This window comes from Sus scrofa, chromosome 3, assembly GCF_000003025.6.
Source record: "Sus scrofa isolate TJ Tabasco breed Duroc chromosome 3, Sscrofa11.1, whole genome shotgun sequence".
NCBI lineage: Eukaryota > Metazoa > Chordata > Mammalia > Artiodactyla > Suidae > Sus > Sus scrofa.
Window position 1 is genome coordinate 78,060,717 of NC_010445.4, and position 18,446 is coordinate 78,079,162.

Consider the following 18,446-nt stretch of genomic DNA (forward strand, 5'->3'; position numbering starts at 1 on the left):
CAGCCTTGGTCCCATCTGTTGCCAGTTCTTTCATTTCTCTGTAACCTACTGTAAGTTCTGTAGGGAGGGCAAACTTTTACCTTTACCCTTCTTAAAATTGACATAAAACAGATTAGCAGGAGAAAAGCATACCGATTTATTTAATACAAATTTTACATGACGTGGGAGCATTCATAAAGAATGAAGGCCCAAAGGAATGGCAAAACCTACTTGCTTTTAGATGAGGTTGACAAAGAGAAATTATTTTAACAACTATTTGTATGGAAGTCTCTTAGTCTTTTAGGTCTTGATTAGAATGTTACATTCCTAGTGTACAGTGGCTCAGTGGTTAACAAATGAGATTAGTATCCATGAGGACACAGGCTAGATCCCAGCCTCTCTCAGTGGGTTAAGGCTCTGGCTTGCTGTGAGCTGTGGTGTAGGTCACCAGTGTGGCTTGGATCCCGAATTGCTGTGGCTGTGGCATAGGCCAGCAGCTGTAGCTCGGATTAGACCCCTAGCCTGGGAACCTCCATATGCAGTGGATGTGGTCCTAAAAACACAAAAATGCAAAAAGCCAAAAAAAAAAAAAAAAGAGAGAGAGAGAATATTACATTTCTTCTGGTACAGGGAGGATAACTTTCATATAGGAGTTTCATCTCCTGCTTTTAAAAAAGTCTGAGTATTTTTCTTCTGATGTTTTTCAAGTACCTTTAATTCAAAATACTTAATATGTCAGAGCAGCATATTTTGGGGGGTGGCATGCTCTGAACTCCTTCACTTCCCAGCATAACTCACATGTGAGACCATGTAAGTTAATACATATATGGACAAAATGCAATTTTATCCATGTATCCACTGACTGGACAGTGCAGTAGTGAACTATTAATTGCACTAAAAAATGGCAAATGAAAGAAAATGGAGGAATGCACCAGGAATCATAAGATTTAGCTCAAAATCTCACCTAAGTGGATAAAGACATTTCAAGTGTCATAACAAACATTACTAATTCATACCATTGAGTATAATTAGAATTACAGGATGTTGGTACCTCCATAGCTATAGACATAGTTATAGACTATAATTTTAGTGCAAGGGTTGGCAAACTTTTTCTGTAAAGGACTCGACAGTAAATATGTTCAGCTATGCAGGCCATGCAGTTTCTGTCACAACTACTCAACTCTGCCTTTGTAGGGTGAAAGCAGCCAAAGGCAATATGTAAATGATTGGGCCTGGCCATGTTCCAATAAAATTATATTGGCAGCAGATCAGATTTGGCCCAGAGGTTATAATTTGCCAACCTCAGCCTTGGTGTATAATTTCAGTCCTCATCATTGTTTGTTGTTTTGGTTTTTCCTCGGTATCTAATTTATGTTGAATAAAATGTACCACCTCGTAAGTGTACTTTTTGATGAGTTTTTAACAGATATATTCACCTGTGTACTAACCAGCCTAATCAAGATGTAAAACATTTCCATTCCCCCAGAAATAGAATACTGCCTTTGTGCCCCTTTCCAGTCAATCCCCATCACCACCCCAGAGTTTATCCACTCTTCTATTCTCATAGATTAATTTTGTCTAGTCTTGAACTTCATATAAAGAAAATTATACAGTGTCTGTGTATCTGACTCTATGGCTTCTTTCATGCAACTAGATTGTGAGATTAATTCATTGTGTTGTTGAGAGTATCAATAGTTCATTCTTTTTTGTTGCTGAGTAGCATTAAATTATATGAATATACCACAGTTAGTATGAATATACCTGTTATTAGTTTTCTCGGGCTATCTTAAGAAATTATCATAAACTTTGTGGCTTAAAACAATGGAAATGTATTCTGTCACAGCTCTGGAGGCTACACGCCCAAAATAAAGATATTGGCAGGGCCTCGTGCCCTCTTTCTGAACATTCTAGGGGATAATCCTGCTTTGCTTTTTCCAGCTTCTGGTAGCTCAGGTGTTCTTTGGCTTGTGGCAGCCTAACTCCAGTCTCTGCCCCTGACTTCACCTGGCCTTTTCCTCTGTGTCTCTGTGTGTTTCTTCTCTTACATGGACAGTGTCTTTGGATTTGGCATCCACCCTAACTGAGGATGATCTCATCTCAATATCCTTAATTATATCTATAGAGATTCTTTTTTCCAAATAAGGTCACATTCACAGGTTCCAGGTGGACATATCTTTTAGGAGCCACTATTCAGCCCACCACAGTGTGACAGTTTGTTTACCCAGACATCTAATAATAGACACTTGAATTCTTTCTTTTTTCTTCCTTTTTTTCTTTTTTGGCTATTATGAATAAAGCTGCTATGAATATTCTTGTACAGTGCTTTCTGTGGATGTTTTCAGTTTCATGGTTTTTGAATTCCAGTTCTAATTATCTTTCTTAATATAAGATATGATTAAATTTCTTTTTTTTATTAAAGTGTAGTTTATCTACAATGTTTTTTTAATTTCTGTTGTATAGCAAAGTGACCCAGTCACACACAGTTCCCTGTGCTGTGCAGTGATTAATTTTCTTTTTAGCGATAATTACCCATAATAACATTTTTAATTCTGGCAGGAATTTCTGCAAGAACTGATCAACCTTCTTACACCTAATCTAAATATGTTGTGTAACTGAAAAAATAATACTGCCAAGAGACAAGATATAGAATTCTAATAAATATATTCATTTTTGTTTCTCAAAATACTGTCGAAAAACAAGTTTCAAATCAGGAAACATTGACTTTAACTCCTTAAAATAGCAGCAATACCTGATTAAAGTAAAAAACAAAAAACTCCATTCTGTCAGTTGTTTTATTTTGTTATGATGCTTTGTATTAATGCTTGCAGCCATCACCTAGGCTAAATTTGATACATTTGTCTCACTATGAGCATGACTAACATGAACCATTCCGATGGAATGGATTTAAATGTAGCTCCTTAACAAAGCCATCCATCTGGGCTGTTCTACCCTTAGATTCTAGTAGGTCCAACCTTAGCAGAACTACTGGGGTGTGGCTGGCTGCTGCTCTACATGAAATCTTGGAGGAAAGAAACTGGGACTCATTCATCTGTGTATCCTCAATTCCAGCCCAGCTCAGTGCTTTCTTTCCTTTTTTTTTTTTAATTTAATTTTATTTATTTATTTTTAATTTGTTTAATGTTTTTTATTTTTTTTTCCATTATAGTTGGTTTATAGTGTTCTATCAGTTTTCTACTATACAGCATGGTGACCCAGTTACACAATGCTTTCTTAACCTTATAAGCATTTCCCTACTAAATAGTGCCTGTGAGTAAAAAATAAAGAAGATTCTGATAACTACTCTTCATAGTAGAGTAATTCCAATAACGCAGAGCAGTTTCTATTAAAGACGTTTCTTAGAGTTTTAACAAATGATTCCTTTTTTCAATCTATTGGAAAGTCTCCGGATTATTATTTATCACTCTGGTAGTTTTTTTCTGGAATATTTGTTTCATTTATTAAGAAATTATAGGAACTAGTGATTGGCTACACTATTAATTTATAAAAGCAATTTAAAACACTACTCAGGCCCTGATGACACTTGCCAGGTGTAACAGAGAAAAGCATAGAGTTCTCATTATACTTATTAGACAGCTTAAAAATGGTCCTATAAAATGGTCTGGAGTTTTAAAAATAGGAACAAAATCATGTAACGTGCTCTGTCATTATCACCCCAGTCTTTTGTAATGTCTATAAATCAAAAAGCTTACTTAACTTTTTTGAAAAGTATAGATACAGCTTCACTGTTTTGGAATGTAATTACTTTGGAACTTTTGAGTTGGATAAATTTGAAATTTTCACTAATCCTAACTTTTTATTTTTACTTTATTCTGTCCCTTTAATTTTCATTATGACTTTATTAGGCCTATCTCTTGAATCAGATTTGAAAAACATACTCTGTTGAAATCATTATTTCTTTATTTTTGACACAATTATCTACAGGATGAGGTTTAACAGAAGAGACAGTAAAGACTATGACAACAGAATCAAATGGGAGATAGTGTAACTTGTAATACGCGTTTTTAAAGGATACACTGGTGGGACTTTACCACAATTTCAAAATCAAATTAGGCATTTTGAAGGCATTTCAGAGGTGGCATTATTTACCAGATTGTATTATCATCCAGACTTTTAAACCTCCTCCACTTGTTTTGGCATATTTTTAGCTACAAATAACAGACTAATTGATCTTAAGCAAGAGGGGCTTATTTGTCTAATATAACAAGAAATCCAGAATAGGTGCTGGCTGGCATGGATTTAGCAGCTTAATGTAATGTAGGTTGATAGCTCTGTGATTCATTTGCCTTCTCTTCATAGTCACAAGTTGGATGCAAAAGCTCCAAGCATCACAACCATTCTCAAAGGCAGGAAGTAGGGCACACTACTAGAGCTTTCTACTTGCCTCTTTCTTTTCTTTTTTTTTCCTAGAAAAGATATATCTTTCTCAAATCATCTATGCAATAATTTTCCCCTTGTGTTTCATTGACCATAATGGTGTCATATGACTTATCCCTAGCTGTTACAGAGGGTTGGGGAAATGAGCGTCTACTTTCACCTCTGTAATTAGAGGGAGACCATGGAGAAGGGGTTGGGAATGACTTTTATGTAACCAATCATATTTGCATATACTATGTGTTTGGTAATGAATTAGCAAGTGATCCATAATGTTAAACAGAAATAAATTTCAGATATACACTCACCCTTTCATTATCTTTCTTATTAAGTTTATACTTTATTTTCCTCATTTGTTTATAAACAAATTAGGAAATGTGCTACATATTAGGAAACATTTGTTAAGCATGTGGAATACACTAATACTTGCTTTTTGACTGGGGAGAGAATTGGGAATTGCTAATTCCAAGACATTCATCCATTTACTCAAGAAGTATTTATTGAATGCCTACTATGTACTAAACATTATTCTGGAATAATAAAATATGTCTGAATAAAACAAAAAGTTCTGCCCTTGAGGAAGCCTACATTCTAATAAAGCATATTGATATATTAATTGGATTTTAAGAGCTAAATTGGACTTTCATATATGTACACACCTGGGAAATGCATTTCATTCAAAGATGTGGAAATGTGAATGTGTGTGTTTTATTTGAAGAGCATCAGGTGGCTCCATGAAGTGTAGAATACATGGTGAGGGATGAAAAGGCAGGTTACTATCAGATTGTGAAGGGTTATGTCCAGGGCAATGTGAATTTTGCTGGATCAAAACTAGCATTTCTCACAGTTTGTACCAAAGCTTATTATTTTCACTTGGAGTTTCTATAGACACCTTGAACTTACCATTATATTTCTCCTGAAATCTTGCTCATGTTCCTATATTTTCTGAATTGGTTCAGGCCCTCACCATTTTTCATCTGGGTTATTGCCATTAACTCCTACCTTAGTTATTATTCCCACTCCTTGAACCCATCTTTTCAGCTACTTTAGAAATTATTTTTCAAAAATTTATATAACCCAGAGTTCATATTAAAGCCACATATTAGGAAATATCTGTAAATTTAGTGAAGGGAAAGACTAAGGAGGGAGGTTGTTGATATTCATATTAGCTTTCTATTGTTGTTTAACAAATTACCACAATTTTTAGAGGCTTAAGACAACACTAATTTTTTGTTTCACTGTCAAGAGTCTAGCACAGTTTAGCCACATCTTTGTCTTAGAGTCTTACAAGACTATGAAGTGTTGGCAGGGCTGTGTTCTCATCTGAAGTTTGACTGGGGAATTATCTGCTTCCAAGCTTGCTCAAGTTATGAACACAAATCATTTGGTTTGTGGTTATACAACTCATTCTGGCTATTGGCTAAAGCCTGCCCTCTGCTCCTAGAGGGCACCCATAGTTCCTTGCCATGTGGACTTTCTCAGAATGACAGTTTACTTCATCAAACCAGGAGGGAGAGTCTCTAGAGTGAGACAAAGCTAACAAGACAGAGCGATGTGATCATGAGAGTGACAGCCAATCATCTTTGCTATATTTGTTTATTATAAACAAGTACAGGTCCTGCCTACACTTACCAGGGCGTGAATACCAGCAATGTGAACACCAAAAAGTAAAGATCATGGGGAGCCACCTTGACATCTGTTTGTCACAACATTGTCATAGTCTTCTCTATTCTTCTCTATCTTCTTAGTGGGTATTATCTCTGGGAATGATCTTAAAGCTTAGTTTCTACCAAAATAAACAAAAAACCAACCACTGAAAGTGTTTGTGAGTTAGTCTTTTATGGAAAATATAGGGACACTGCTTTGGCTATTCCACTGGCTCTCTCTCCTCTCTCATTTCCCTACAGCTGTCCTAGGGAATTTCTTTTCCATCTTGGAAGCACAGCAGTTCATCTTTGGCTTTCCACTTACAATGTATACAGTCAAATATCTTCAGGAGTTCCTCAGAACAAATTTAATTCATGCTATACATAAAATAGCAGGGATTAAAATAGAAATCCTTTTTTTGTTTGTTTTCCTGTTATACCCAAATTTTATCCTATTTCTCCTTTGCTTAAAAACCCTTTGAGTGTTCTCCATTGCTGCACAATAGGCATAAGAAATTTGGAATACATTTATTTTTTATTTTATTTTTTTATATTTTTGCCTTTTCTAGGGCTGATCCTGCAGCATATGGAGGTTCCCAGGCTAGGGGTCTAATCGGAGCTGTAACTGCCGGCCTACGCCAGAGCCACAGCAATGCAGGATCCGAGACACGTCTGCAGCCTACACCAAAGCTCACAGCAATGCCAGATCCTTAACCCACTGAGCAAGGCTAGGGATCGGACCCACAACCTCATGGTTCCTAGTCGGATTCGTTAACCACTTAGCCACGATGGGAACTCCCATGGAATACATTTAAATTTCCAAGTATGACAGGTCAGACCCTACTTTATCTGGCCCTTTCATGGTTTCTGGCCATTCCCTACTTACACTCCAGTGCTCGTGTTTTAGGGATCTATTTTTATAGGCTGTTTCATGATTCAGGAACTTGACTCACATTGTTCTTTCTCCCTACTTCCTCTTCTTTTTATTAAAGATCATAATATGCAAGTTCACTGTCTTGTGACCTGAGGTATTTTCTTGAAATGATGAGTCCTGAATGAATTAGAAGTCCTAATCTGCAAAACTAAAAGACTAATTTCTTCAGATTTTATATAGTCACTTTTGTAATAATTCACCCTAGATATTGAACACCCATCATATGGATCTGTTACTGCCTTTGTTGATTTGGTTGCTTTCTAGTTGATGTCTTCCATATGCTATTAGTGAACTTCAGTCCAGAGCAATATCATTTTCTTATATTTAATTTTCTCATTTTGAAAGTCCTATCATTTAGAATTAAATTGCAAGCCAAACTCATCTTCTTTGTTTTGAAGTTCTTTAATATAGAATGGTTCTATTTCCAGTATTATGTCCTTCAAAATAAGTTTGTTAAATTATTCACAATTTGACATGTAAAGTAAATTGTTGTGATAAAATTTTTAAAGAGGAAAAATACTTATTGTGGTTTAAAATTTTTTATTTTTCTTGCTAATATGTTTGAACAAGGTTAGTAAAAGTCTTTTACATACTATTAAGGGTAGGCTAGGAGTTCCAACTATTGTGCAGTGAGTTAAGAATCTGACTGAAGCAGCCTGGGTGGCTGTGGAGGCATGGGTTTGATCCCCAGTTCAGTGCATTGGGTTAAAATAATCCAGCATTACCACTGCAGCATAGGTCTCAGCTGTGGCTCAGATTTAATCCCTGGCCATATGCCGTGGGTGCAGTCATAAAATTAAAGAAAAAGAAAAGAGTAAACTAGACTTCTATATTAATAATTTACAGTATTAATAGACTGTTCTCAAATTATTTTGAAGTGAAATGGAAGATTTTATTTAACAAACTTCTTATGGTTCTGCGCCTCTGAGATCTGCAGTCTCAGGTTCTGTTTAGAGTTTGCTTTGGGAGCAGGAATGAGGGTGGGGTGGGACAGAATATGTTGGGGAATGTTACTGAGCTCATTTGGCCCTACTCCTTTCCCCTCAAACAGCCTTATCAGTAATAAAAGTGACATTTTGACCTCTAATTGCCTAACGCCAACTGTAGTCACTCAGATCCCTTCCAGTTCTAAAATTCAGTGATCCCAAATGGAGTAGTTGGATGTACTCACTGAACATACAGGTTCCCAACAGAAAACAGTATTGTCAAGGATATATCTACTTCTTGATCTGAATTGTTGACCTTGACACTTTCCTCTCTGTAAGGGAGAATAAAACTGCATAAATTTTCTTTGACTTGAGTAGCTTTCCTTTTGCTCCTGTTTCCAGCCAGAGACACCCTGGTATGGATTTTACATGTGCTCTTGTCACATATGACAAAGAGATCGGCCTGAAGAAGAAGGGCTTAGAAGAAGAGAATGGTTCCACCATGACCTTCAAGAATTATGCTAAGTCATTCTAGCTGCTTACCAACATTATTTTACAAAGATGGGGGTCTGGCTACCTCACAGTTACAAGGATAAGGACATGTCCCTAAGTTGTGATATAGCATCTGGCTTCTTCTCCAGGACATTTCTATATCTCCAAAACCATGGAATAGAAACCAAGACAGATGCTTCTACTTAGTGTGCTTGGAAAGACATGGTACCAGCCCTGCTCTGGGTATGAAAGGGAAGGTAAAACTTTATAGTTGGAGTTCCTGTTGTGGCTCAGTGGAAACGAATCTGACTAGCATCCCTGAGGACGCAGGTTCAATCCCTGGCCTCGCTCAGTGGGTTAAGGATCCGGCATTGCTGTGAGCTGTGGTGTAGGTAACAGACTTGGCTTGGATCTGGCATTGCTGTGGCTGTGGTATAGGCTGGTAGCTAAAGCTCCGATTCGACCCCTAGCCTGGGAACCTCCATATGCTGTGGGTGCGGCCCTAAAAAAAAAAAAAAAGACTTTATGGTTAGTCACAATTACATTACTATGTGCAGTATCATCTATAATAAACTTCTTTTTGAAAGAAAATATCCCCCAAAGGCAACTATTTCAGTTCAATGCCTGTCACCTGTAGTTTTTTGGTGTTAGAAGAGATGTAAAAATAGAATGAAAGAATAATGTGCAATTAAGATAAAAGCAAGGCATTTAATTGTCAGTAATGTTAAGTACATATCTGTAAGTAAATACTGAAATAATGTGTATTTCCCAAAGCCTATCTGAAAGTGCCTTACCTGTAGTTGAACACTGAATTTAGTATGTTGTAAGTGAAATTGAGGGAGAGTTCAAGCCTGAGCTGTAACCTCCTCAGTCATATTAAATTACATTACATTAAAATAGGAGAGTTCAAGCCTGAGCTGTAACCTCCTCAGTCATATTAAATTACATTACATTAAAATATGTAATTCACTACTCATAGTACATAGTTACTTAAGCAAAGAGCCAAAGTTTTCAACTTTTAATTTATGCTAGTTTTATGTTACTCTATAATACAGAATGATAAAAGATGATACTTTTCTGGTTTACACTATACCAATTCTACCAGAAAGAAATACCATGCTATTTTTAGGATTTATTCCATATGTTTATTGCTTAAAATAAATTGAAAATTTATTGCAGGCCATAAATCTGATGACAGAATTTAATATTTTTTAGAATATTAAATCAGAAACACTTTTTCCTTGTATGTTTGTAATTCATAGATCACACACACCATTGTCTGTTTTCAGTGTTGATGTCTCTGCCAAGGAATGAATGTCAGAGTGAAAGTATTAGAATTTCATGAGACATAATTCCATATAGAAGCTTAGTGATCAGCTTCTAATGACAATAATAAACAATAATTTAAAAATTTTATTTTATTGAAGCATAGTTGATTTATAATTTGTATTCATTTCTGTTGCATAACACAGTGATTCAGTTATACATTCTGAATGTGTTTCTTTTCATATTCTTTTCCATCATGGTTTATCTCAGAATATTGACTGTAGTTCCCTGTGCTATACAGTGGGACCTTATTTGTCCATCCCATGTATAATAGTTCACATCTACTGATCACAAATTTCCAGTCCATCCCTTCTCCACCCCTTCCCCCTTGGCAACCACAAATCTGTTCTCTATGAATCTGTTTCTGTTTTATAGATAAGTTCATTTGTGTCATATTTTATATCCACATATGAGCAATATCATATGGTATTTGTCTTTCTCTTTCTGACTTACTTTGCTTAGTATGATAATTTCTAGGTCCACCCATGCTGCTGAAAATGGCATTTCATTTTTTATGGCTGAGTAATATTCCATTGTATATATGTACCATATCTTCCTTATTCATTCACCAGCCAATGGACATTTCGGTTGTTTCCGTGTGTTGGCTATTGCAAATAGTGCTACTAGGAACATAGAGGTGCGTGTATCTTTTTGAATTCTAGCTTTGTCTGGATATATGCCCAGCGGTGGGATTGCTAAATCATATGGCAACTCTATTTTTAGTTTTTTGAGGAAGCTCCATACTGTTTTCCACAGTAGCTGCATCAATTTACATTCCCACCAACAATAAACATCAATAACTTTAAAGGAAATGCTGGTGGGCAGGCAATATCTTTTCTGACCACTCTCCTAAAGAATCTGTGTTGCTGCCTGTATAGACAGTTTTAAAGTTTGGGCCTTTGAAATGTCAGGGTCTCTAGAAACACTGTAAAGGATATAACTACAAAGATAAAACCTTGAGATTTTTGTATTATGACTATGTGAGAGGTTTCACTTTCCTGAAGAGATATGAGTATGAAATCTGGTTTAATTTGGTTAGAGTTTGAATAAAATGCTCTATGCTCAGAATAATGTCCTAAGCTGCTTCCAATAATTGGTTAAGAATATTCTAAAGAAATCTAAGAATTAGAATTTTTCAAAACTCTTGTTTCTTCTCTTATAGATGGAAGAAACAGTGTGTTTCCTTTTTTTGGGGGGGGCTGTATAGGCTAACAATAATATAGAGAATTTTCTGATATGTATTTCTTGGACTTGGTATGATGCAGCAAAATTCTTAGGTGAGAAGTTGTGTATACAGTACTGTTTTTAAAGATCATTCTCTGTAGGAAATATTTCTCTAAGAAACTCATTCCAATATTTCCCACATTTTTTTACCTTCAATCAGAGCTAGATAAAGTCCAGCAAGGCAGTTCTTTGGAACATTGCTGTAACTTAGTATATCTATAAACCTCATTGTGAGACTAAAATATCACTGACAATATAGTTATATGGAGAAAATTATGTAAATGATGTTTGCTGTTTATGGGTTAAAAGAAATATTTGAGTAAACTACTTGAGTCTGATGGGTGGAGTCTCCTTCCCATAGGGCATGCTAAGAATACTAAACCATCTTTAACGATGACAACAGGGTATGCAAGTTAGAGATTAGCTAAATTGTTCAGAATAAAGAACAGTCTATGTACTTGTTCCTTGTTATTTTGGGTGGTTTGAAGCTATATCCACAAACTCTATGCTACTTCTCCCTTGAAGAGATGATACTTACCATCTTCCCTCTTTCCTCTGCTTGAGTGACTTGCTTGTGACTTGCTTCTTATGGATAGGCTATGGCATAAGTGACAATGTGTGACTTCTAAGACTAGGTCATTGAAGACATTGTGGCTTCCTCCTTGTTTTTTCTCTTGGACCACTTGCTCTGGAGGAAGCTAGCTGCTGTGTCAAGAGAACACTCAGTAACATTATGGAGAGGCCCACATAGTGAGGAACTGAGTCCTGTTTAGAGTGAGCCATCTTGGAAGTAGGTCCTCCAACCCAATCAAACCTTCATATGAGTGTCTTAAATTGACAGCTTAGCTCCAAAGTCATGAGAGATCCTGAGCTAGAACCGCCTAGTTAAGCCTCTCTTCAATTCTTGACTCACACAAATTTTCAGATAATAAATGTTGTTGTTTTAACCTGCTGAGTAATGTGTTGTGTAGCAGTCAATAACTAATACACTCTTCCTCCATTAAGCACTTAGCCTTACTTATAGATAAGTGCTGAACATACATTTTTTAGATATCACTTTGAAAAGATGTCAAATTATTAGTCTGGAGTACCTACATATTTCAGCCTGAATTATCCCCCAAATTTCTCTAAATTTGTATCTAAGAGCAGTAATCCTGCCAATGTCCTTCTGAATTTATGATCATTTTATTTTGCTTATTTTTAAATAAAAAAATGTAGTTCTCATTGCTGTGCTTGATGCTGTGGAAAGAGAAAAACATGGGCAAAATATGGTCCGTCTTTAAAGAATTCAGTCTCTCCTCACTATAGCAGGAGAAATCGGTCTTGAGAAAGGTTATTTCCATTATATAAGAACCAGAAATGCAACTGTACTGACCTCATAACTCATTGGACAAAGTAACATTCTATCATACAAATAAAGGGATCATAGAAGCTTGTCAAATGTTTGTGAAATAATTGCCAGACTTCAATTGGGGTTTCTTAGGATTCAGTGTAATTGCCATTTGGATACACTGTAAGAGCCTAAAATGCCTCATTTGGGAGCAGGGAATATCCACAAAGACTCCTTTAGACTTTGGGCTTCAGGTACCAATAATGTATATAACTTTTAATTATAGGGACATAGGTAACTATTTTTTTTCTTTTTAACTGAGAACATAAAAAAGCAAAGCAGATAAAAACTATCTGCATCATTGTTATTCCATAAAAGAGAACATTTTAATGCCTTCTTTCCCCAGATGGAGGAAGGACATGAAGGGCAGTTCTTTAAATTGAATGAATTTAGCTCACTTCATTACCTTATTTTTTAAAATTTTGCTCTGCTTCAATGAAAAGTGTACTGACTGACCCTCTCTGACCTATAATAAGGATTGGCCCAGGGACCAAATTTGGCCTTCACTCTTTAACTTGGGCTCAAACTAAAAATTTTTTTTTTTTTTACTTTTGTAAAAGGTTACAACAAAAAGGAGAAGAATGAGGCAAAGACTGGTTGCAGTCCATATGGCCTGAAATATTTACTACCTGACCTTTTCAGAAAAAGATTGCAAACCTCTTATCTGTATCAGCCTGGAATTGTATCTCTATAGAAAGACTGATGCTGCTACAAACCACTGAGATTACCATGGAGTGGTCATCATCATTGGGCTAGTGTCAAGGTTAGACTTGAGGCTAAATCTTGGTGTATTCCTTAAATTTCCATTATCTCTGAGACCTTGAGCAAGTCATTGAACCTTGGTGATCTTGTTACCTCACTTATCACTTGATAATGGTTGAGGTCACTTCCAAATCTAAAAGTCTGTTTTTAAAATATCACCAGTTGTCTGTGGTTTACCTTCCTTTAAATTCTGTCTCTGTCCTTTTTCTTTTCTTTCTTTCTGTCCTTTTTTTTTTTTTTTTTTTTTGACCATGCCTATGGCATGTGAAGTTCCCAGGCTAGGGATCAAATTTGCACCACAGCAGCAACCTGGGCCACTGCAGTGACAACACTAGATCCTTAACTCGCTGCACCACAAAGGAACTCCTCCTCTTTTTTTTTTCCTTTTACCTATTTTTACAGGTTCTTCCTTACAATTTTATTGAGATGTAATTAACATCTATCACTGTATAAGTTTAAAGTGTATAGCATGATGATTTGACTTATATACAGCTTGGAATGATTACCCCAGTAAGTTTAGTGAACACCCATCATCTCAAATAGATATACAATTAAATGGAAAATAGTTTTCCTTGTGATGAGAACTCTTAGGATTTACTCTCAATAACTTTCATGTATAAAATATAGCAGTGTAATGTACAATATGAGAAATACTTATTTTACTTATTTTTCTTATAACTGGAAGTTTGAATTTTTTTGTCTTTTTAGGGCTGCACCCCCAGCATATGGAGGTTCCCAGGCTAGGGGTCTAATCAGAGCTGTAGCCAAGGGCCTACACCACAGCCACAGCAACACGGGATCCGAGCTGCATCGGTGACCTACACCACAGCTCATGGCAATGCCAGATCTTTAACCCACTGAGCAAGGCCAGGGATCGAACCCGTAACCTCATGGTTCCTAGTCGGATTCGTTTCCGCTGCGCCACGATAGGAACTCTGGAAGTTTGAAATTTTTACTGCCTCTATCAAATTCCCCCTCTCCCTCCCCCCTGCCTCTCATAACCTCAAAACTGATCTCTTTTTCTGAATTGGTTGGTTGGTTGGTTTTTGAAATACAATTGACCTACAACATTATGTTCATTCCTGTTACACGATATACTGATTCACTATTTCTGCCAATCACAAAATGATCACAATGAGAAGTCTAGATACCATATGTCACCATACAACGTTATTACACTAATAACGTTGTGACTCTAATTCCCACATGGTACATTTCATATGCATGATATTTGCAACTAGAAGTTTGTACCTCTTAATCTCCCCCACCTATTTATCTCCTCCTCCCACTCCCCTCCCTGCTGACAACAACCTGTTTGCTGAATCTATGACCCGGTTTTTATTTTTTTATGTTTATTCATTTGTTTTGTGTTTAAGATTCCACATATAACTGAGATCATATAGTATTTGTCTTTTTCTGCCTGACGAATTTCACTTAGCATAATAACTTTTAGGTGCATCCATATTGTTGTAGATGGCAAGATTCCATTTTTTATGTCTGAGTAATATTCCATTGTGTGTGTATGTGTGTATACCATATCTTCTTTATCCATTGTCTTCTTTATTTGTGGGTATTTAGGTTGCTTCCAAATATTGGCCATTGTAAATAATGCTATAGTGAACATAGAGGTACATATATCTTTTCAAATTTGTGTTTTTGTTTTCTTGGGATTAAATTGCTGGATCAGGAGTTATCTTTGTGGAACAGCAGAAATGAATCTTACTAGTATCCATGAAGATGTGGTTTGATCCCTGGTCTCGCTCAGAGGGTCGAGGATCCAGTGTGGCTGTGATCCATGGTGTAGGTTGCAGATACAGCTTGGATCCCACGTTGCTGTGGCTGTGGTGTAGGCTGGCAGCTATAGCTCCAATTGGACCCCTCGCCTGGGAACTTCCATATGCCACTGGTGATGCCCTAAAAAAAAAATGCTGGATCATATGATGGTTCTATTTTTAATTTTTTTTTTATATATTTCTATACTGTTTTCCATGTTAGCTGCACCAGTTTACATTCTGACCAACAGTCCATGAGGGTTCTCTTTTCTTCCACATCCTCACCAGTGCTTGTTATTTGTTGTTTTTGATAATAGCCATTAAGACAGGTATGAAGTGATATCTCATTGTGGTTTTGATTTGCATTTTCCTGGTTATTATTTATGTTAAATATTTTTTAATGTGCCTATTGGCCATCTCTGTGTCTTTTTTAGAAAAGTATCTATCTACATCCTCTGCCCCATTTTCAATTTTTTTTTTCATGCTGAGTTCTTTGTGTATTTTGGATATTTAGCCATTCATTGGATATATCATTTGCAAATATCTTCCCTCTTTTAGTAAGTATCCTTTTTGTTTTATTGATAGCTTCCTTCATGAGCTGAAGCTTTTTAGTTTGATGTAGTCCAGTTTGTTTATTTTTGCTTTTGTTTCACTTCTCTGAGGAGACATATCTAAAAAAAATTACTAAGATTGATAAGAAAGAGATTATTGCCTGTGTTTTCTACCAGAACTTTTATGGTGTCAGGTCCTACATTTAAGTCTTTAACCCATTTTGAATTTATTTTTGTGCATGGTGTAAGAGAGTAGTCCAATTTGATTCTTTTGCATGTAGCTTTCCAGTTTTCCCAACATCATTTATTGAATAAATTGTATCTTTTTCCATTATATATTTTTGCCTCCTTTGTCATATTAATGGACCATACAAGGGTAGATTCCTTTCTGAGCTTTCTATTCTGTTCTGTTGAGATATATCTGTTTTTGTGCCAGTATCATACTGCTTTGTTTACTGTAGCTTTGTACTATAATTTGAAATCAGGGAGCATAATGCCTCCAGCTTTTTTCTTTTTTATCAGCATTGCTTTGACTATTCAAGGTCTTTAGTGTTTTGGTACCAATTTTAGAGTTATTTGTTCTGATTCTGTGAAAAAAATCCCATATTATTTTGATAAGGATTTCACTCAGTTTCTAGGTTGCTATGGACGGCATGGTCATTTTAACAATATTAATTCTTCCAATCCATGAGCATGGTATATATTTCCATCTGTTTGTGTCATCTTTGATATCTTTCATCAATATCTTACAGTTTCTGAGTACAGGTCTTTTACATCCTTAGTTATATCTATTACTGGGTATTTTATTCATTTTTATGCAATTATAAATGGGATTGTTTTCTTCATTTCTCTTTCTGATAGTTCATTGTTAGTGTATAGAAAGGAGAAATTGATGGGAATACAATCATAGTAGAAGACTTTAACACCCCACTCACAACAATGGACAAATCCTCTAGACAGAAAATCATTAAGACAACAGAGATCCTAAAGGACAGAATAGAAAAGTTAGACTTAATTGACATTTTCAGGACATTACATCCAAAAAAATCAGAATATATATTCTTCTTAAGTGCACATGGAACATTCTCAAGAATTGATCACATACTGGGGCACAAAGCTAACCTCAACAAATTTAAGAATATAGAAATTATTTCAAGGAACTTCTCTGACCACAATGGCATGAAACTAGAAATCAACCACAGGAAAAGAAATGAGAAAAAACTTACTACATGGAGAGTAAACAACATGCTACTAAAAAAACCAATGGGTCAATGAAAGAATCAAGAAGAAAATTAAAAAATACCTCAAGAAAAATGATAATGAAGACACATCCACTCAAAATCTATGGGATGCCACAAAAGCAGTGCTCAGAAGGAAATTCACAGCAATACAGGCCTTTCTCAGGAAAGAAGAATAATCTCAAATTGACAACTTAACCCACCACCTAAATGACTTAGAAAAAGAAGAACAAACAAAACCTAACGTCAGCAGAAGGAAGGAAATCATAAAGATCAAAGAGGAAATCAATAAAATAGAAATGCAACAAATTTCTGTATCTTAATTTTGCATCTGTCGACTTTACCAAATTTATTGGTAAGTTCTAGTAGTTTTTTCGTGGTATCTTTAGAATTTTCTATATATAGTGTCATGTCATCTGCAAATAGTGACAATTTTACTTCTTTTCCATTTTGGATTGCTTTTATTTCTTTTGCTTGTCTGATTGGTGTAGTTAAGATTTCCTATATCAAGTTGGATAAAAATAGGGAGAGCGGGCATCCTTGTTTTGTTTCTCATCTTAGAATAAGTACTTTTCAGCATTTCACCAATAAATATGATGTTAGCTGCAGGCTTGCCATTTCTGGGCTTTGTTATGTTGATGTATATTCCTGCTACACCCATTCTGTTGAGCATTTTTATCCTAAATGGATGTTGAATTTTGTCAAAAGCTATTTCTGCAGCTATTGAGTTGATCACATGATTTTTAGTCTTCAGTTTGTTAAGGTGGAATATCACAGTGATTGATTTGCAGATATTGAACCATCTTTGTATCCCAGAGGTAAATCCCACTTGATCATGGCGTATGATCCTTTTACTGTACTGTTAAATTCAATTTACTGTTTTGTTTAGGGTTTTTGCATCTGTTTTCTTCAGTGAGATTGGCTTATAACTTCCTTTTTCTGTGTCATCTTTGTCTGGTTTTGGTATCAGGATGATGCTGACCTTGTAAAATGAATTTGGAAGCCTTCCTTCCTCTGAAATTTTTTGGAATATTTTGAAAGAGATGGGTGTTAACTCTTCTCTATGTTTTTGGTAGAATTCACCTATGAAGCCATCTGGCCCTAGACTTTTCTTTCTTGGGAGGGTTTTATAAAATCACTGATTAAACTGCATTACTGATACTTAATCTGGTCATATTTCATATTTCTTCCTGATTCTGTCTTGGGAGATTGTGCATTTCTAGGAATCTGTCCATTTCTTCTAGGTTATCCACTATATTGGTATATAATTGTAGTAATCCCTATAATCCTGTGTTACTCTGTGGTGTTGGTTGTAACTTCTCCTTCTTTATTTCCTATTTAATTGATTTGACCCCACTCTCTTTTTTTCTTGATGAGTCTTGGAAATGATTTGGTGACTTTATTTATCTTTTCAAAAAAAAAAAACACAAAAAAACAGATCTTAGTTTCATTCATCTTTTCAGTTGGTTTTTAACCTCTATTTCATTTATTTTTGCTCTGATTTTTATGATTTCTTTCCTTCTACTACTTTTGGGTTTTGTTTATTTTTCTTTTTCTACTTCCTCTAGGTGAAAGGTTAGGTTGTTTATGTGAGATTTTTTTTCCTGTTTACTGAGGTAGGTTTGTAGCACTATAAACTTTCCTTTTAGAACTTATTTTGCTGTGTCCCACAGACTTTGGGTCATTAGTGTTTTGGTTTTGAGGTATTTAAAAAATTTTCTTCTTCGATTTCTTTAGTGGTCCATTGATTGTTTAGTAGTGTGTTGTTTAGCCTCCATGTGTTTGTGTTTTTTGCTTTCTTTCTTGTAGTTGAT